Here is a 23,014-nt window from a genome sequence, read left to right on the forward strand (position 1 = left end):
GTGGTGGACACAGCATGCGTTGATTGGCGTGCTGTCGGGCTGACCCCGGGTGCCGATGCATGCTGTCTGACTGTGCCACTAGCTCCTTGCGACGGCCCCCCCCTGCTTCCAACTGGTCTCCTCCTCCTCCTCTCTGTCTCCCCATCTGAACTTTCGCCCTGTTCTTCTTCTCTTCTAGCGGGCACCCACGTGACATCCATGGACGCATCGTCATCATCAACCGCTTCGCTTGTATCTGACAACTCAGAAAAGGAAGCAGCAGTGGGTACAACATCATCATCATCACACCGTACCTCCATGTGTTTAATGCTGCCTGCCTGAGACATATCCCTGTTATCTACATCCTCTAGCAATAATGGTTGCGCATCACTCATTTCTTCAAACGGGTGTGTGAATAACTCCTCTGACATACCAAGTAAAGCGGCTGTGGTGCTAGTTTTGGTGGTGGCGGCAGGCGGGTGAGTGCTATCTTGAGAGGTGCCTGAAGCTAAGCTGGAGGAGGATGGTGCGTCAAGGTTCCGAGTGGAGGCTGTACAAGATTGGGTGTCCTGTGTTAGCCAGTCAACTAAGTCCTCAGAACTTTTCAAGTTAAGGGTACGTGGCTTCTGAAAACTGGGCATTATTCTAGGGCAAAAGGGAATCACAGCACCACGACCACGACGGCCCCTGCGGGGTGGCCTGCCTCTGCCTGTCATTTTTTTGTTGGGATTAGTGGTACTATACGTGCAAGCTACTGTGAGACCAGATATGATTGGCAATGTGCACTGGAACAGTTCTGCAGAGCACACGCTGAAGGAAGGACTGACAGAGCCGCTTGAAGACAAGTAACTGCTATTCAATCTATAACAGTGAAAAACTAATTTTGGTTTTAAAAGCACGCTATAGAGACACCAGATATGATTGGCAATGTGCACTGGAACAGTTCTGCAGAGCACACACTGTAGGCCTGAGACACCCGCTTGAAGACAAGTAACTACTATTCAATCTATAACAGTGAAAAACAAATTTTGGTTTTAAAAGCACGCTATAGAGACACCAAATATGATTGGCAACTGTCAAAGCACGCTGGAACAGGTCTACAGAGCACACGCTGAAGTAGGCCTGACACCCAGACGCTTGCAGACAACTAACTGATCTTCTATTACAGTAAAAAAAAATATTTATTTTAAATCTAAAGCTTAACCAATTGTTAAAACAGATATGAGTGGTGGCACTGGGCAAATAGGCACAGTATCCAATGTGAACCTCACACAGAAGCTGGCAGGCAGGCAACTGCTCTTCTATTACAGTGGAAACAAAATTTTGGTTGTAAAAGCACGCTATAGAGACACAAGATATGAGTGGCAACTGTCAAAGCACGCTGGCACAGGTCTGCAGAGCACACGCTGAGGTAGGCCTGAAACACAGACGCTTGCAGACAACTAACTGCTCTTCTATTACAGTGAAAAAAAAATATTTATTTTAAATGTAAAGCTTAACCTATTGTCAAAACAGATATGAGTGGTGGCACTGGGCAAATAGGCACAGTATCCAATGTGAACCCCACACAGAAGCTGGCAGGCAGGCAACTGCTCTTCTATTACAGTGGAAACAAAATTTTGGTTGTAAAAGCACGCTATAGAGACACAAGATATGAGTGGCAACTGTCAAAGCACGCTGGCACAGGTCTGCAGAGCACACGCTGAAGTAGGCCTGAAACACAGACGCTTGCAGACAACTAACTGCTCTTCTATTACAGTGAAAAAAAAATATTTATTTTAAATGTAAAGCTTAACCTATTGTTAAAACAGATATGAGTGGTGGCACTGGGCAAATAGGCACAGTATCCAATGTGAACCTCACACAGAAGCTGGCAGGCAGGCAACTGCTCTTCTATTACAGTGGAAACTAAATTTTGGTTGTAAAAGCACGCTATCCGACACAAGATATGAGTGGCAACTGTCAAAGCACGCTGGCACAGGTCAGCAGAGCACACGCTGAAGTAGGCCTGAAACACAGACGCTTGCAGACAACTAACTGCTCTTCTATTACAGTGAAAAAAAATATTTATTTTAAATGTAAAGCTTAACCTATTGTTAAAACAGATATGAGTGGTGGCACTGGGCAAATAGGCACAGTATCCAATGTGAACCTCACACAGAAGCTGGCAGGCAGGCAACTGCTCTTCTATTACAGTGGAAACAAAATTTTGGTTGTAAAAGCACGCTGAAGAGACACCAAATATGATTGGCAACTGTCAAAGCACGCTGGCACAGGTCTGCAGAGCACACGCTGAAGTAGGCCTGAAACACAGACGCTTGCAGACAACTAACTGCTCTTCTATTACAGTGAAAAAAAATATTTATTTTAAATGTAAAGCTTAACCTATTGTTAAAACAGATATGAGTGGTGGCACTGGGCAAATAGGCACAGTATCCAATGTGAACCTCACACAGAAGCTGGCAGGCAGGCAACTGCTCTTCTATTACAGTGGAAACAAAATTTTGGTTGTAAAAGCACGCTATAGAGACACAAGATATGAGTGGCAACTGTCAAAGCACGCTGGCACAGGTCTGCAGAGCACACGCTGAAGTAGGCCTGAAACACAGACGCTTGCAGACAACTAACTGCTCTTCTATTACAGTGAAAAAAACACATTTATTTTAAATGTAAAGCTTAACCTATTGTTAAAACAGATATGAGTGGTGGCACTGGGCAAATAGGCACAGTATCCAATGTGAACCTCACACAGAAGCTGGCAGGCAGGCAACTGCTCTTCTATTACAGTGGAAACAAAATTTTGGTTGTAAAAGCACGCTAAAGAGACACCAAATATGATTGGCAACTGTCAAAGCACGCTGGCACAGGTCTGCAGAGCACACGCTGAAGTAGGCCTGAAACACAGACGCTTGCAGACAACTAACTGCTCTTCTATTACAGTGAAAAAAAATATTTATTTTAAATGTAAAGCTTAACCTATTGTTAAAACAGATATGAGTGGTGGCACTGGGCAAATAGACACAGTATCCAATGTGAACCTCACACAGAAGCTGGCAGGCAGGCAACTGCTCTTCTATTACAGTGGAAACAAAATTTTGGTTGTAAAAGCACGCTATAGAGACACAAGATATGAGTGGCAACTGTCAAAGCACGCTGGCACAGGTCTGCAGAGCACACGCTGAAGTAGGCCTGAAACACAGACGCTTGCAGACAACTAACTGCTCTTCTATTACAGTGAAAAAAAACCATTTATTTTAAATGTAAAGCTTAACCTATTGTTAAAACAGATATGAGTGGTGGCACTGGGCAAATAGGCACAGTATCCAATGTGAACCTCACACAGAAGCTGGCAGGCAGGCAACTGCTCTTCTATTACAGTGGAAACAAAATTTTGGTTGTAAAAGCACGCTATAGAGACACAAGATATGAGTGGCAACTGTCAAAGCACGCTGGCACAGGTCTGCAGAGCACACGCTGAAGTAGGCCTGAAACACAGACGCTTGCAGACAACTAACTGCTCTTCTATTACAGTGAAAAAAAAATATTTATTTTAAATGTAAAGCTTAACCTATTGTTAAAACAGATATGAGTGTAGGCACTGGGCAAATAGGCACAGTATCCAATGTGAACCTCACACAGAAGCTGGCAGGCAGGCAACTGCTCTTCTATTACAGTGGAAACAAAATTTTGGTTGTAAAAGCACGCTAAAGAGACACCAAATATGAGTGGCAACTGTCAAAGCACGCTGGCACAGGTCTGCAGAGCACACGCTGAAGTAGGCCTGAAACACAGACGCTTGCAGACAACTAACTGCTCTTCTATTACAGTGAAAAAAAATATTTATTTTAAATGTAAAGCTTAACCTATTGTTAAAACAGATATGAGTGGTGGCACTGGGCAAATAGGCACAGTATCCAATGTGAACCTCACACAGAAGCTGGCAGGCAGGCAACTGCTCTTCTATTACAGTGAAAAAAAAATATTTATTTTAAATGTAAAGCTTAACCTATTGTTAAAACAGATATGAGTGGTGGCACTGGGCAAATAGGCACAGTATCCAATGTGAACCTCACACAGAAGCTGGCAGGCAGGCACCTGCAATTACATTACACAGGAAAAAAAAAAGCAGCCTGATGTTATAGCCCTAAAAAGGGCTTTTTGGGGTGCTGTCCTTACAGCAGAGATCAGATGAGTCCTTCAGGATTGTAGTGGACACTGAATACCCTAGCCTAGCTATCAATTTCCCTATCTAATCAGCAGCAGCTAAACTTTCCCTCCTCTCACTAAGCATGCATCTTCCGAATGAATCGAAAATGGATGCTGGGAGGGAGGTTGGAGGGTGTGGAAGGGAGGGAGTGCTGCTGATTGGCTGGAATGTGTCTGCTGACCGAGAGGCACAGGGTCAAAGTTTGCCCAATGATGACGAATAGGGGGCGGATCGAACTGCGCATGTGTCCGCCCGCCGCGGCGAACGCGAACACGCTAATTTCGCCGGGAACTGTTCGCCGGCGGACAGTTCGGTACATCACTAACAAGAGAAACCATTAATGACTTTGACCTAAGACTTCATTTGCTTCAGCTCCTAAGAGAATGACCTAAGACTTCATTTGCTTCAGCTCCTATACTCACTCATCCTGATCCCAGCAGGCCTTTCATATTAGAAGTAGATGCCTATGAAACAGGGGTTGGTGCTATACTGTCTCAGAGAGAGAGTCATAACAAACCCTTGCACCCTTGTGGCTTCTTTTCTAAAAAGCTGTTCCCAGCGGAAAGAAATTATGACATTGGTAACAGGGAGCTATTGGTCATCATATTGGCACAAAAGGAGTGGATATATCAACTTGAAGGGTCTTCATAACTGATCAAAACAATCTGGAATTTATCGGGGAGGCAAAAAGAATGTAATCTAGACAGGCTAGATGGTCTCTGTTCCTTTCCTGTTTTAATTAGATTATAACTTATAGGCCTGGTACTAGGAACGTAAAAGCTGATGCCTTATCCAGACAGTTTGAGACAGTGGAAGTACAGGAGCAATGGAAAACTCTTATTATCCCTCCTGAATGTATTTTGGCTTCCACTGTCCTTTCTTTGTCTACGCCTATTCTTGGTGTCACAATCGTGGCGCAACCTTGGGCACCAAGTACTAAACCTTCAGGTCTACTGTTCGTTCCTGAATTAGAAAGAAGGGCAATTCTTACTGTGTTCCATGATAACATTACAGCTGGGCATTCAGGCACATGCAAAACCATTTCAGCGGTAACCAGACAGTTCTGGTGGCCCTATCTTAAGGACAATCTTATCGCTTATGTCAATACTTGCCAGACTTGTGCTGTCTCTAAAAGTCAGCACAAATTAAAATGTTGGTTGTTACAACCACTGCCTGATCCTTTTATTCCGTGGTCTCATATAGCCACGGACTTCATTGTAGAGTTGTCTGTCTCCAAGGGATATAATACTATACTGATGGTCAGATCGATTTTCTAAAATGGCCCATTTTGTCCCGTAAAAAAATTACCTTCCTCACAAGACCTCCAAATGTTAATTAAGGAAATAGTGAGGTTACATGGGTTCCTCAAAACATCATTTCTGACATGGGTTCACAGTTCATTTCTCGATTCTGGAAATTGTTTTGTAAAGAATTGGGTATTGAACTGTCTTTTTCTTCATCTTATCATCCCCAAACTAACAGGGCAGCGGAAAGGGCTAATCAATCTCTGGAGGTTTTTCTACGATGTTTCTTTAAAGATACCCAGGATAATTGGCTTGACCTATTGCACTGGGCAGAATTTGCCCGGAACAACGCTACGCATGACTCTTCCAAGCTTAGTCCTTTTCATGTTGTATATGGTCTCCACCCTGCTGTCTTGCCTTCTGTGTTCTCTGATACCAATATCCCCACTTTGGATGATGTGTTTAGTGGACAGCCAAACCCTACCCCCTACTTGATAAGAAGGTGGAGCCTTTTCCTATGCTTAACAAAACTTGACAAAAGGTGGAGCACAAGGCAAGCTCTACTTCCTTTGTTAAGCCAAGCTTTCCCATCATACTTCCCTGCCTGCTGTGTCATTCGGCTCACATTTTGTGATTCTCCATTGTCTATCAGTGATCTCCATGTGTGCCCGTAAAACCAGGTACAAAGAAAATTACATTGGGAGAAATGTAAGATTATATTAGCTTTAGTGTACTAATAATCTTAATTTTAATAATGACAGGAGGCTTCATATTTTGCATAATCTTTCTTTACTAACTCCATATCAGCAAAGAAAAGTAATGAGAAAACTAAGAACCAATCACAAACAAGCATAGGTTATAAGAGGCATGTCTCACTGCAGCGATTCCTCTTTAAAACTGCGACATCACAAGTCCATTAAACAACGAAAACACGATGTGGTAAACTTTAAACACGAGCATGATGAATAAGGTCCCATTGAAGAAACGTCTTGGGTTCAAATGTAAGTTCCAATTAAAATGATGAAGAAGATGTGGTAAACTTTAAACACGAACATGATGAATAAGGTCCCATTGAAGAGACGTCTTGGGTTCAACTGTAAGTTCCAATTAAAATGATGAAGAAGGTCCCATCGAAGAAATATCTTGGGCTCAACTGATTCCAATTAAACTGAAAAGAGAATATACACCCTGTTCCAAATTATTATGCAAATTCTATTTAAGTGTCACAAAGATTAAACATTTAGTTTTTCAGTTTAACTCATGGATGGCATTGTGTCTCGGGGCTCTTTTGATCACTGAAAACAATCTCGGACACCTGTGATAATTAGATTGCCAGGTGAGCCCAATGTAAAGAACAACTACTAAAGGAGGGTGTTCCACATTATTAAGCAGAGTGAAATAGTTCAATGCGTAGAGGTATAGAGTCCTCCAGAGTCTTGAAACTGTGCATAAACCTTCTATTTGGCCAACACTAACCAATGCTCACAAGCAGAAATGGCTGCATTGGGCAGAAAAATACATGAAGACTAATTTTTAAACAGTCCTGTTCACTCATGAGTGCTGTGCAACCCTGGATGGTCCAGATGGATGGAGTAGTGGATGGTTGGTGGACGGCCACCCTGTTCCAACAAGGCTGTGACGTCAGCAAGACGGTGGTGGAGTCATGTTTTGGGCCAGAATCATGGGAAAAGAGCTGGTTGGCCCCCTTAGGGTCCCCGAAGGTGTAAAGATGACCTCTGCAAAGTATGTGGAGTTTCTGACTGACCACTTTCATCCCTGGTACAGAAGGAAGAATTATGCTTTCCGTAATAAAATCATCTTCATGCATGACAATGCACCATCTCATGCTGCAAATAATACCTCTGCATCAATGGCTGCTATGGGGATAAAAGAAGAGAAAGTCATGGTGTGGCCTCCATCCTCCCCTGACTTCAATCCTATTGAGAACCTTTGGAGCCTCCTCAAGCAAAAGATCTATTAGGGTGGGATGCAGTTTACATCAAAACAGCAGCTCTGGGAGGCTATTCTGACATCTTACAAACAAATTCAAGCAGAAACTGTCCAAAAACTCACAAGTTCAATGGATGCAAGACTTGTGAAGCTGCTATCAAATAAGGGGTCCTATGTTAAAATGTAACGTGACCTGTTAAAATGTTTAAAACGTTAAAATGTTGTTAAGAGTTTGATTGAAATAGCTTTTGATTTCAGTAAATATGCACGTAAGGGGACGTTGAATTTAAAAAAAACAAAACAAAAGTGAGTGTTAATGTGAGTGAGTGTGTGTCTGTTTAGTGTGTGTGTCTGTTAGTGTGCGTGTCTGTTAGTGTGTGTGTGTCTGTTAGTGTGTGTGTGTCTGTTAGTGTGTTTCTGTTAGTGTGTGTGTGTCTGTTAGTGTGTGTGTTAGTGTATGTGTGTGTGTCTGTTAGTGTGTTTCTGTTAGTGTGTGTGTGTCTGTTAGTGTGTGTGTTAGTGTATGTGTGTGTGTCTGTTAGTGTGTGTGTAAGTGAGTGAGTGTGTGTCTGTTAGTGTGTGTGTTAGTGAGTGAGTGTGTGTCTGTTAGTGTGTGTGTGTGTGTCTGTGTTTGTGTGTGTGTCTGTTAGTGTGTGTGTTTGTGTGTGTGTCTGTTAGTGTGTGTGCCTGTGTTAGTGTATGTGTGTGCCTGTGTTAGTGTGTGTCTGTTAGTGAATGTGTGTGTCTGTTAGTGAGTGAGTGTGTGTCTGTTTATGTGTCTGTTAATGTGTGTGTCTGTTAGTGTGTGTGTCTGTGTTTGTGTGTGTATGTGTGTCTGTTAGTGTGTGCGTGTGTGTGTCTGTTAGTGTGTGTGAGTGTGTGTCTGTCAGGGAATGTGTTACTATGTGTGTTTCTGTTAGTGAGAGTGTATGCATGTCTGTTATTGAATGTGTGTGTCTGCTAGTGACTGTATGTGTCTGTTAGTGAGTGTGTATGTCTGTTAGCTAGTGTATGCGTGTCTGTCAGTGAATGTGTGTGTATTTGGAAAGCGGGGAAGGGTGGGGTGGCACGGGGGGGGGGCACCTGTGTTTTGTCATGCCTAGGGCAGCACAAAACCAGGATACACCACTGGGCGAGAGGAAAGGATAAGTGCAACCACCTCCTATTCAGTAGCCTGGGAGAAGGTCGGAAGGGTTTGAGAGGCATGATCCAGGTGTGATTTAGAAAGTGAGGGGTGAGGTGGTGAGAATTCTTTCCTTAGCTGTTCAATCTTGTCAGTGAAGTAGCATGCAAAACTCTCAGCTGTAAGGTTAGTTTGGGGGATGGCCGCAGCTGGGCAAAGAAGAGAGTTAAAGGTATCAAAGAGACGCCTAGGATTGCGAGTGCATGAGCTAATAAGAGAAGAAAAGTATGACTGTTTGGCAAGGGCATGGACTGCGCTGTATGAATGCAAGATGAATTTGTAGTGTAGAAAGTCTGACTCGGTGTGAGACTTCCTCCAACAGCGTTCAGCAGAACGGGAACATCTCTGCAGGTAGCGTGTTGATTCAGTGTGCCACGGTTGGGGGTGTATCCTCCTCAAGGTGCGTATTTAAAGAGGGGCTGCAGCGTTCAGGGCTGAGGTGAGTGTAGAGTTATATATGCAGATAGCCAGTGAGGGACACGAGTAAACAGGAATGGATGGGAATCAATATCAGCTGACAGCTGCTGGAGGTTTTTAGAACTTAGATTCCTTCGGAGTTGAGGGGGGTTAAGCTGTGGTTGTTGGGGGAGAGGGCTATTGAGAGCAAATGATAGGAGATGATCTGAGAGAGGAAATGGAGTGTTGCAGATGTTAGAGACTGTACATTCATGAGTAAAAATAAGGTCTAGAGTATTGCCCGCTACATGGGTGGGGGAATTAGCCCACTGTGATAGCCCAAGGGAGGAGGTAATAGAAAGTAGTTTTGAGGCTGCTGGGGTCAAGGGTGGGTTAATGGGAATGTTGAAGTCCCCGAGAATTACAGATGGAATGTTAGAGCAGAGGAAGTATGGAAGCCAGGCAGCAAAGTTGTCAAGGAAGAGAAATGGGGAACCAGGGGTACGATAAATAACAGTAACGTTAGCAGAGATGGGTTTGAAAAGGCGGATTGAACGAATCTTAAATGATGAGAAAAAGAGGGAAGGGGGCGTGGGTAGAGGTTTGAAGGAGCATTGAGGTGAGAGCAGAAACCCACACCACCACCTTTATTTTCAGAGTTTCTTGGGTTGTGGGAAAATTGAAGGCCACTAACGGATAAAGAGGCAGGACATGAATCATTTCTCAACCATGAAAGTTGCTTTTGTGTTGAGCACATTTCAATTTTAGGATGAAAATGTTCATGGGCAGAACATTAAGAGGGATGATTGAACATAAGGAAAATTAAAACTATCTTTTTTGCATTTTACTGTATTTATTATTCAGTATTAAAGGTAATATATACTAATGAAGAGTGATGGTAGTGGGAGACAGGCAGAAATAGGTGTATTTATTTTTATTGGTTGGGGTACCTATGTATTGAAACAAGGGTAATAATTTATCAAATATCAGGTGCCACTGAATGAGATGATATAGCACCAAAAGTTTCTTTACATGTGATAGCACACATGACAATTTTTCGGAAGCCCAATGGATTTACTCTATACTTGTGGAACAATATTTGCTATAATTACCTTCCTTCAGTCACAGAGTGTGAAAGGAAAAAATGGGGGCATTGCATAGTGCTCACGTTATATAAATATAATCTTACTTTTGTGCACTCATATTAGGGAGCTAATAAAGATAGCTCTCCTAGACCCCTGGGTTTTGGTATGAGAGGGGGAGGAGGGTGCATAACCGGAAACCACTTGATTAAATGGAGGTCCATTAGAACTTATCTTACTTTTTTATTATTCTCATTGCACGAGGAATTAAAATGTCAAATAGTTCCCATTGTTGTTTAAAAGGGAACTGTTATTCCCCAGTATCTTTAATGTTATGTTCAGATATTTATGTGTCAAAAATATGTATTTTTGAGGCTTGAAAAAGAAAATTTCCATATAGAAAATTCATACCTTTTAATCCTGACAGCACATCATAGCCCCTTGTCATTCAGAGTCAAATAAATTCACAAAAGAGAAAGCGTACAGAGAAGAGGAAAAAATGAAAGTGTTTGTATTCTCCTTGACATTTGCAGTGTTTCCCCAGGCTTTGCCTTCTTTGAAATAGATAATGATGTAATTTACAAAATCTTTAATATGAATACAAAAATAATAATCAAAAACCAAATTATTTCGAGAAAAAAATGTAAACGCAAGTTATGGGTGATTTCCTTTGTTGCGTACACTGATGCAAATTCCAGAGACAGGATGGTTCCCTTTTAAAAGAACACTATAGTGTTAGGAATAATAGTGTCCTAGTCACTGTTTAGATGAATGAGACCCTGCTGTCACTGTTAAAAAGATGATTATACTTACCTTTTATCCCTTGCAGCACTGGTCTAGTGCAGCTCTTTCTCTTTGGCTGAGATCATTGAGGTTCCTTTCAGAAAGTATTGGGAGGCAAGTGTATTTTACGGAAGCACCTCTAGTGACTGTCAGTAATTAAAACTTTGCCATTTCTTCAGAACTGCAATATTTTCAGCTACAGGATTAAATTGCGTGGTTGGAAGGGGGTGGTGGTAGGAGACATGGCATCTAGACCACTTCATTGAGACAACGTGGTCTGGGTGCTTATACAGTTCCTTTAAGAGGGGAAATACTGTTGATGTAGTATGGCACATAAGCTCACTTCCACACTTGTGAAACTTTTCCTGTAAGAAAAAGACATGTTCTATTCCCTAAAATTCAAAGGAAGTATATTGGGTGCACCAGTAAGTACTACTTGGAGTTTTTGCCCATTCTATTGCATGAGTCCCTAAGAGAGTCATGTATTTATTGCATGAATCCCTAAGAGAGTCATTTATTTATTGCATGAGTCCCTAAGAGAGTCATTTATTTATTTATTTCATGAATCCCTAAGAGAGTTATTTATTTATTGCATGAATCCCTAAGAGAGATATTTATTTATTACATGAGTCCCTAAGAGAGTCATGTATTTATTGCATGAGTCCCTAAGAGAGTCATTTATTTATTGCATGAGTCCCTAAGAGAGTCATTTATGTATTTATTGCATGAGTCCATAAGAGAGTCATTTATTTATTGCATGAGTCCCTAAGAGAGTCATTTATGTATTTATTGCATGAGTCCATAAGAGAGTCATTTATTTATTGCATGAGTCCCTAAGAGAGTCATTTATTTATTTATTGCATGAATCCCTAAGAGAGTAATTTATTTATTGCATGAATCCCTAAGAGAGTCATTTATTTATTGCATGAATCCCTAAGAGAGTCATTTATTTATTTATTGCATGAATCCCTAAGAGAGTCATTTATTTATTGCATGAGTCCCTAAGAGAGTCATTTATTTATTTATTGCATGAATCCCTAAGAGAGTCATTTATTTATTGCATGAATCCCTAAGAGAGTCATTTATTTATTGCATGAGTCCCTAAGAGAGTCATTTATTTATTTATTGCATGAATCCCTAAGAGAGTCATTTATTTATTGCATGAGTCCCTAAGAGAGTCATTTATTTATTTATTGCATGAATCCCTAAGAGAGTTATTTATTTATTGCATGAATCCCTAAGAGAGTCATTTATTTATTACATGAGTCCCTAAGAGAGTTATTTATTTATTGCATGAATCACTAAGAGAGTCATTTATTTATTACACAAGTCCCTAAGAGAGTTATTTATTTATTGCATGAGTCCCAAACAGAGTTTTTTTTACCCCCTTTGATTTTCAAACACTTTAGAGAATAGGAAGGATATGTTGCTCTAATTATTATATATTCTATCTCAGTATCATTTTAATACAGTTACATTTTCATCACACTACATTTTCATCACACAAGTCTAAATCTGGTTTTGTGCCCTGCTTTTACATGAAGCATTTATCTTTTATGGTTTGTTCTTAAATAAAGAATCAATAATAGTATGCGTACAGGCTGATATAATGGAATTTGTGTCATTTTTTCCATTTATTTAATAAAATATCCCTGTGTTGAAAATGTATAAATCTTATAAAATGAATGTAGTTTGTGATAAATACATGGCTTGGCAAATCACCAGATATAAATATGTGCCAACACTGATGTACAAAATCAAATTTTATTGTTTCAGGGAAATTGAATCTAATATCAAGGAACAAGAACTAATAAAAATACAACCTATGACAGTTACAAAAAGAAGACAGTCACAATTCACCTCCATCTACAAAAGCATAAAAAAGCTATAAGTCAAAATGACTGTCACCAGGTGTGTATATATATATATGATTTATAAGGCTTTGGTTATAGTGAGCAAAACATTAACTGCATTTAACTTTTTTTAAACCAAGAAAATTCCAATTTAAAGGACCACTCCACACCCCAAAAGCATTTCAGCTTGCTGAAGTGCTTTATGGGTGAGGAGTATCCTCATTTAACCCCAGTTTATAAAAGTGCATGAGAAATCAGCACTTTTATAAATTAGCCAGGGTACTCCCCCTGCCTGTCAATCAAACAGCCAGGGAGGATTTCTTCCTACTTCCGTTAGCTCCCCTGAGTTAACTGAAGTTGAATGCATGCTCTACTTGAGTGTGCCTGCCTCCCCCTCCCTACCTCACAGACCTCAGACCAGCTCAACAGCTTCATCCCTGCACATGTGACTGGGTGCGTGCGAGGGTGACGAAAGTTCCAGCAGAGAACTGAAACGTTTATTCACTTTGGCAGATGCTGAATAAAAGATACGTTTTTTTTTACCATATTTTGAAGTTCTTGGAGTGCTGTCTTTACACGGTATTTAACTATATTTGTGCTCGGAATTTATCTAATATGTAATGGGATGTAGAAGGAGAAGCAAAGTTGCTTGAGGTGTGCCGAAACTAATGTACGAGTAGGCCTGTATAAGAGGGCAAAAGAGGATTCAAAGAAAACACACTTTATGCAAGTTTATACAGCGTAGGTACTGAAAGCTTGTGAGGAGCTTTTAATCTGATTGAGGTATATATGTAACTGCGCTGAGGATTGCCCGTGGCCCCAACACTTAGTGATGTAGACTGAGGGGTAAGAGCTTGAAGCTGCTGATGCAGCGCTTTGTGACAGTCAGGGTACCTGTAGTCTCTACCTCTGAGAGGGGTAGAGACTTAGACGTTTCTCCTTCCAGAAGGTCCGTTTCTCCCGTTCCTCGCGGTTCCCTCGGTCGTTTACACGCCGGCCGCGAGGGAGCTACTTCCTTTTATGACGCGACGCTCAATAGCCAACGTCATGACGCTAATCCAGTCCGACCTGCCACTCAAGTCCGGAACACGAATCAGGACTCGTCGGAGGCGTTATTACTCTCTAGAGCCAGGGTATTTAATGGAGCTTTCCGCATTTGCTCATTGCCCTGTCGTGGTTCTAGCCAGTCTAGTCACACAGTGCTCTTGTATCCTGATTGTCTTTTGGTTCTGACCCGGCTTTGTTATTACTCTCCTGCTTCTCTGTTATCCTTTGACCTCGGCTTGTCTCTCGCTTACCTGTCTTCTCGTTCCCTCGACCTCGGCTTGTCTCTGACCATTCTATACGTAGTTCTTACGTTAAGTCCGGCCATTCTAAGGTCCGGTATACGTATCTCTCTACTCTTTGTACTCTGCGTGTTGGATCCCTGTCCCGATCCTGACAGTGACAGAGAGGTCGGCGAAGGAAGTCATGATGTATATCCACCTTAATGGAAGGTTTAGACGTGAAGTAGTGGATTAGGACTGATAGTGTGTGGTTGACCATGGAGACGTAAAGCGGAGTGGCAGCATAGGAGGTTTAGGTAAGATGCTTGATTTGTAGGTTTGGAGAAAGAGGCAAAAAAAACCAACATATTTAACTGCAAAAGTCTTGATTCAAGCAAACTCTAATTGTGATATGTACAATATACAAGGCCCTGGCGTGAGTGATAGAGTAGTCGTGAAACTGCGTGAAGCGAGCGCACCTGAACGTGGTGTAATTGTGTGCTTAGTCCAAGATTAGCTCATGGAATGGTGATATCCTGGATGATATGTAGTGGATCGTAGGGAGTGTCTAAAAGAAGACCTTAAAATGAGATCGTGCGAAAGTGTCAGCGGCTGTGTAGTGAACACCAGGGATGTAATGTAGACCAGAAAGAACTGAGGGGTTGCTGCCTGCCAAACCAGCCTGCGAATCAGCCACAGTGGCGGTGAGTATGACCACCCTTGCTAATAAAATCGCAGGCTGTGGTGTCGTCAGAGCAGCATTCAACTGCCTTGCCGGTCCAAAGATGACCCAGAGTGAGGGAGGCCACCACGAAAGGGTAGATCTCTAACAAAGTAGAGGTCTCTCCAAAGGCCGGCAAGGCATCCGACTCAGAGGGCCAGGCGTCCCTAATGAGTGGTTGCTGAAAAAGGCTGCGAACCCTGTGTGTGCTGCTGCATCTGTGTGAATTGAAAGTGAGTGTTTTGAAAGTGGGGGAATGACTGAGAGATCCCAATCCATGCGGCCGAAAAACTACTCCAATGGTGTAAAACTGCCCTGGCTGGGTCGCCCGAATGGTTGGGCAGGGGTTGGTACCTCGTGGAGCAATTTAAGTAGCCCAGGGACTAGAGACCAACCCTGCGGAATGATACGCACCACAAAGTTGAGGGGCCTAAACCAGGACTGAAGCCCCCTCCTATAGTGCGCAACACTCGCAGGAGCAGGACAAATCCATTCCTAATGCGGAACAGAACGTCTGGGAGGCTGGCTTGGAAAGTAGTGGAGTCCAATACTATACCTCAGAAAGCAAACCTGGAAGAGGGACCGACTGAAAAGGGGGGGGGGGGGAAGGGTAGGGGGGGCTGTGGTGGTGTGAATACTGTTAGGTGTTTGTGAACCCGTGAAATCAACAAAAATTCATCCGGAACGTGGATGACTGATGGACACCTGAATATATTTAGGAGCGGCCAGCAGAGGGTTTCTGCACAGGGCGGTGCGAAGAGGTCTATGATCAAACGTATTTGGGTACTGTGAATGGCTAGTGGTACACCAAGATGAGAAAACGTGAAGACCGGAAAGGGCCGATCGTGAAATCAGCATATGATTGCTGTGGACAGAAGGTGGTCCACCATAAGTAGTCAATAGATGAAGATAATAGGTTAGGGCATACGAGTGTACCTGTGGGGTTGGCGCCAAGGCCCTTGTGAGACCTCTTTGAGAAACTCGTCATCAGAATCTACCATATGCTCAGCTGGGTGTAAATGCAGATAGTATACCAGGATGTCAATGTTGACCTAGTTAGGCGTATCTTGGGTGACAGACGGGCTGTATATGTGGACTAGGTGTGAGTTCTGGAGCAGATGAAGCGGATGTGTGATACCCTGTATGTAGTGAAAATAGCATACCGCAGCATTAAAGTCATAGCTCGCCCGCGCCTTGCCCGGAAATTAATGGTCAGCCCAGCTTGTCCTTCTGCCCGCCTCCCAGTCTAGTGCAAATTTGTGACAGACCCAAGAAGCCTGGATATGTTAAAAGCATAGTGATAGGTACCGGGTTCTCGGGTGTGTGCTGAGAGAGGGAAAAGACATGCGTGGGCCTAACAAGGTCATGCGTAATATTAGGAATGTAGTATGAAAGGTTGTTTTTCTTTATCCCTCGTATATTCGAAATTAGACGTATGTAATTGCCCAAATGTGGGGCCGAAATTGACGTAAGTAACTGCACAAATGAGGGTCTGGAATTGCCATAGTGCCCATAGTGGGCCATGTGTAAATGTATGGAGTAAAGGCTTGGTGAGGGCCATGTGTAGAGGTGTTGTAGTGGAAGGCAGAGTGCTTAATGTTAGTCCTGAGCTGCTGGGTGGCGAAATAGGGCTGTATGAGGGGTATGGATGTATAGAACAAACAAAGAAGGGAACGAACAAAGAAAGGGTGAAAGATTCCTTCGGAGACCCAGGCCTGACTGGTGTGCTGGGTATTTAGTCTAACAGTAGACAGATTATTGGGATGGATTTTTGTGACATTCTGAAAAGAAATAATGATTTGGATAAGTAAGGTGTCGTAGAGGTGGGGATGAGACCTCCGGAGAGCTGGCCTGCTAGCTAGTGCCGAGGCGAAGAATTAACCTAGGACCAAGTGACAGGTGAGGCCCGGCTATTGCCGAGAGCCGGTGAGAGGCTCTACCTATGATTTGGGCCGAGGGGATTTTGTGGACACCAAACGTGGTGGCATGATGTTGGCCTCTCGGTGACCGTAAGAGAATCAAAACGTGTGGCCGTGACTTTGGAAGCCCTAACTGTAGCCCAAAGAAGAGCGAGCAAGGTGACTAGCTAGGATTTGGTCGTGGGGCTGAACCTCCATGTATGAGGTGGGGGTGTATACCTCGCGGACCGCAGTATTATTTGGGAAAGCTAGGGCCAGCGCCTGACCCTGAAAGCCAGTTCTCTAACCTGACGGGGCTTGTCCCTAGAAAGGAAGTATGTAATGTATGTAGATAATGACTTTGATTGTTTGTCCTGTATACTTAGACAATGCTCAGGGCGACTTCAATATATATGTATAGATATATATATACTGCGAAGAACAGGTCCAGTCCAGGAACCTAGGGGTAAAAGGATGCTTGCAGGCCTGAGGCGTGCCACTGGTATGCCAAGTGTAAAAATGTAGAACGTATGGAAAGGAGTGTAACAGCGAAACTGTAGCATAAGAACCAGGGTAAGCTGAGGGACTTGAACGTTTGTCCAAATATTTTGAGACATGCCCCTGGATTCCCACAAATGTGCATTACTTGTGAAAGATACGAAAGCAAAGTGAGGCCTTAGAAGGAACGTAATCTTAGTGAGTAAGATTAATGATACCTGATACTGAAACGTCAGGGACCAGGTAGCCTGTTGGTTTGTTGATGGCATAGTGAATCTGCGACATGGTGCAGGTCTAAATAATGATATGTAGAAATGATAAACAAATTTAACACATTAATATAATAGTAACATGGTGGGTGAGGCATCTTTAGACCTGGTGTGTTTGAAGTTAGAACCCACTGTGGGAGGTGGGAAGGGATAGTAAAAAAGGCAGTGGAGGCTGAAAGAGGCCTCAGGAGAAACGTAAAAATGTTAACCTTTTTCTACCTGATACCGTGAGATGGGATACTGGAACCACCTCCTGGAGTTTTCTTGAAGAAGAGTAGTAGAACCTAAAACACGATCATTAATTAAAAATAAGGAACCAGAGTATAGTGTTTTTAATACAAATATTATATACTGTATATATAGATTTTAGAAATAAGACCTAATGAACAAATTGAGCGTGGAGCTGGATAAATTTAAGCGGTTTGATGGGCTTGACCTATTGACATCAAAAAAACGTAAGGGGGCAAACTGTTTTTTTAAGAGAATGCCCCTGGGAATTTATGCATAATTAAATGTGACTATGGGTGATGAAAAGTGACACTCTGATTTAAAGAAAACGTAGGGAGAACTGTGTACATATGTTTTTCAAAAGGAACAAATTTGAGGAACATACTTAAAATTATACAAATAACTGCATAAAACCTCATGCGTACGGTTAATGAAAGTGCAAGAGGGATATAACAGGACCGCATATGATAGCTTAGGAAAAAAACTAAAAGCTAGCAAAACAGACGTTCGTACGTGTTTCGGCTAATGAACGTATGTAAGAAACAGACGAATGTAGGTGAGTATAAGCGGTCGGTATTTAATACTAACGAAAGAGAAACAAACGAGTGTGTACTCTGTGGTCGGCTAATAGCCACACGAACGCAGAAGTACACGAACAGCAGAATTATACGAACGGGTATGTAATATAGGGAGCCTATCCCCGCGTTTTAGGCCCGAACGTGGGAAATAGATGCTTACGTGTGCGTGCCGGTCCCGTGACCGGAAGCAAGAAAGCAGGGTAACGAGTAAGGAATACAGCGGGGCAGCCGGAGGACGAACCCAGAGGTCGGCGGCAGGAGCTGCTGAAGACAGAGTGTTTGTTCGAGGCAGGACTGGCGGGAAAATGACCGGAAGTGCATGTAACTATGAAGACAAACAGCTTGCACGACAAAGGTAAGTAAGGGGGATAGGGTTTATATAGGATATAGGATCATAACTCCTCCACAAATTCAGGCCAAATGGACTTCCAACATATATATATATATATATATATATATATATATATAATGGATTTTGTAACTTATTTAACTTTTATTATATGTCTTAAATGATTTCTTGGTAGTGCTAACACATATTGTTATAATTCTGGTAAAGAAAATAAGCCAAATGAGATCAAACCTGCCACAAAAGCGACCACGATCACCTGGGACTCACCAGGCCGCCTGTATTAACTCTGATGGGAAGGAATTGGCCTCCAAGATTCTCTGAAAATGCAACAACAAAGTGCTGGCATTTAGTCTGGTCTTCGTACTTTGTTAGGCACTGCTGTGATACTCACCCAAGCGGACTGCACAAATGGGTAAAACGTCTGCACAGTTTGGGTATTGGCTGACTGCCTCTTATTTCTCATCATGAGATGACGTCCATTGTGGACATGGTACCCTTATTATCTTTGACAATGCAGCTCTAATCAAAAAAAATATATTTTCTTTTATACTCTTATTCATTTTCATTGTACCTTACTCCTGCAGTATGCTAAGTTTCCTATTTTTCCATCAATACTCATGAGTCAGTAGGCACTGTACACGTTTGTTACAAATACCTAGCATGCTTTCACTCATAGGCAGTATAAGTTTTACCATGTTTCCTTAATGCCTAAATCGACTCCAGTGCTTGACTTAACCAGTGGTAGTCAACCTGGTCCCTACCGCCCACTAGTGGGTGATTCAAGCTTTCATGGTGGGCGGTGGTGGATAATCTCTGGCCAGGTGGGTACAGATGTGGGTGTTGTAGGTGCTCAGGGTGCAGGCATGGGGTTATGGTTTCTCTCATATCTCTGGATTGCTAGGTCTCGGGACTCTGACTCCTTTTATACCCACTAGGGGGAGCTCCAGTGATGTAACTGCCCATATATGGACACACACAAGCCTGTGATATCATCATGGAACATTATGATGAAAGCAGAAAGCTGCCGGGCAACACAAGCAGATGCTCTGTGCAGGCGCGTGCCTCCCTCCAGCCATCGAGAGAGACCTCACAAAAACGTGCAACACGCATTGCATGAAAGCCTCTGTTTGCTAAATCTCGCTTGATGGTTAAAAGAAAGCACACAGGTGGCTGAACCTCTGATGTAACAAGCTGGAAGAGGAGAGAAGCTGATGCACTCAATGTGAAAGCAGGGATAGGAAGAAGCATTGTGTTTAGTATGGCTGATGTTGAACTTTGGCAAGCTAAGTTCTGTTATTTTCTGTCTGTTTACTTGACATAAAATAAAAGAAAGAAGGAAAAGAAAAACAAGTAAAGGAAGGAGACGGGGAGAATAAAGAGAAAGGAAAAAGAGACCCATGATATATAGATATTCCTTTTTTCTGTTTTATTTTTTGTTGTTGGCTAATAGTGACGTGGATTACCTAGTTCAACCTTCCTGCTTGTGATTGAAATAAGGAAGGATAAAAGAGAAGAAGAAAGGAAAAGGAGAAAAAAAGGGAAAAAAGGGTAACTTCTTTTTATGGTGACATGTAATAAAAAATGGCCACCTAATACAGCGTTGTTAAATATAATTATCTATATATAAACATGCATAAAGTAGAAATAAAAAAATAAATCTAAGTACATTTTTTTTTTTAATCTTTCTAAAAAAAAGTTATCACTTTTGCTAAAAAACAACAACAAGTTAATGCAGCACTGGTGGGTGGTAAGGAAATGTTACCATCAAAAAAGATGCATAAGTGGGTGGAGGACCCCAGGCTTAACCTATTTAATGTTTTGTTTAACAGCAGCAACGTTTATAGAGTGCAGCTTGTTAAAGTTTTTTTTTTCTTTATACAATAAGTGCAACATTCTTTACATGTCCTGTATTGTAAATTCAGTTTCTTGTGTCTTATATCATCTTGTGGATATGCTGTGCCACACATGTCTTGTCAATCACTGCACTAGTAAAGATATTGGAGACATAACTTACTACAGCCTCAAACATTAAAACATTGTTGAAATAGCTGTTGGCTTTGAAACCTAACCAATCACCTACCTTTTAATTGCAGGGTCATTTAAATGGTAGTCTTCTGGTTGTTGCAGAACCTTTAGGCTGGCAAATCATAACAATTGTGTTATGGGTGCAGGGTGCTGGAGGATAAGGGGAACAATTACACTCGAAAAACTTTGTGGGGGGATAAGAGGGGTAAAATCCTCTCCAGTCAAGATGGTGCCATTTTCAAAATCATATTTTTTAATGTTTAAGAACAATAAGGAACAACAGCATATGTTTTAAAGGAATTGGTTATCTTCCCCCCAAAACAAAACCAAAACAGTTACAAGACATTACAGAAATGTCAACTGGTGGAGGGAAAAAAAACCAGAAATACTCAAAATCATGCAATGTTAACATCAGTTTCAAAGGTTTTTTTTAATAAGCTTGGGCATTGTTCCACAAATTGTTGGTGTTTTTAAGATCGACAAAGTTATTCACTAAGCTCAGAATCATGGTGAATTAAATCTGAATGTAAACACTGAGGCAAAAATAGCTGATCCAGAAGTTCTTCAACTCAGTCATAGTCACAACATTGCCTTAGTTTTTCTATTTGAATTAAATTTGCAACAATGCAGAGTGTTGGCCGAGACTTTCATGGATCACCTTAATCAGAGCAGTAAAATGTTGTTCCAGGACATGTGGATGTGGCAAAGACTGTAACTGATGTATTAATTTGTCCAATAATATATTCCACTCTCTAATGTACCTATGATTAATTAGCAAACACAGACTCAAAGGAATCCATGTTTAAAATGTAATGAGGCAAAACTGTGATTCTTTGTTGAACTAATTTGCATATGCCCACCCAGAATCCTTTGCGGTAGTAACATCACTGCAAATTTGTGATTTCTGTGGGAAAAGCAAGTCTTATAGGTTGACTGTTGTGCAGATTTTTGTTTAACATTGTACTGACTATGATTAATTACTTATTTATTATAATTAATTATTGTATTTGTAAAGCACTCAGAATAAGGACCAAGGGGGTGGTTGGGGGCTGAGGCCTGAGTTGAGCAAAATGTAATTGTAAACCCTTAATACTATTGAATACCATAGATCTCCAACTGGAGATGTTATGGCTCTCTTGGTATTACAATTTGTGATATAGAGATATAAGTAAAACCTCCAGTTCCACATTTTCCAGTAACCAATTCTATTGATCCTCTCTATTATAAATTACAAAACAAGCAATATTCCAGATGTTGTGGAATGCCAACTACTATTCATACTGCACATCCGATATAGCCAAAATGTAGGCTCCCTGCTGGTGTAGATCTATATTCTCCTTTGTTGGAGGGATAATTCTACACAGAATATTTGCTACCTTTTCATCTCCCATTCTGTCCATAGTAGGTATTCTAGTAGAATTCTGATTAACCTGGCATCTAAGCAAGACAAAATCAGGAGAATTTAATTGACATGGGGTAGGTTACCGCTTAATGTACTCAAAGATCTAAAATATTGGGCAATGGTGATTGTGCTAGAGGGTTAAAATTCTGTTACAAATTAAATAGACAATTTGTGTGAATCACTCAAAAACACACAAATAAAGTGAATATAAAATATATAAATATAAAATAAAAAGGTGAGAGCACTTAATACATTAACCCTTTAAGGACGGCGGGGGGCGTTCTATGACGTCCTTTTTAGGGCGGTCCTAAATGTCTGCGAGCGGCATTGAACGTCCCTGCCGTCCTTTGGACTTACCAGGTCCCCGCCGTTCCCCCGACGGTGGTCACAATCCTGGTGTCTGCTTGGGAGTTTAGGCAGACCCCCTCTGCCTGATCCCTTCCACCCCCCCCCCCCCCGGCCATGTGATCGTGGGCTTCTTGCGATCACATGGTCGGAATAGCTGGCTTATGCAGTGCCTGCAGGGGGCCTGCCTGAGCTCTCAGTTAAAGGGTTAAATATAGGGCTTGCGAGCCAAATTCGCTGGACTTTCAGCCTGGGTTGTCAGGCAGGTCCCTCAAATTGTAATTAATAAAATGACTTGATTATCTAAAATTATTATATAAATATATTGTATATATATATATATATATAACAAATTCAAACTGGTATATACCGTATATACTCGAGTATAAGCCGAGTTTTTCAGCCCATTTTTTGGGCTGAAAAACCCCAACTCGGCTTATACTCGAGTCAAGGTCTGTATTATGGCAATTTGCATTGCCATAATACAGACTGGGGGGAGAGGGGGGCTGGCAGAGCTGTAACTTACCTGTTCTGCAGCTCCTGTCAGCTCTCTCCTCCTCTGCGCCGTCCGGTCAGCACCTCGGTCAGCTCCCAGTGTAAGTCTCTCGCGAGACTTACAGTGTAAGCTGACAGAAGAGCAGAACGGACGGCGCAGAGGAGGAGAGAGCTGACAGGAGCTGCAGGAAAGGTAAGTTACAGCTCTGCCAGCCCCCCTCTCCCCCCCACTGAACTGCCACTGGACCACCAGGGAAGGAGAGC

This window comes from Pelobates fuscus, chromosome 8 (assembly GCF_036172605.1).
Source record: "Pelobates fuscus isolate aPelFus1 chromosome 8, aPelFus1.pri, whole genome shotgun sequence".
Classification (NCBI taxonomy): domain Eukaryota; kingdom Metazoa; phylum Chordata; class Amphibia; order Anura; family Pelobatidae; genus Pelobates; species Pelobates fuscus.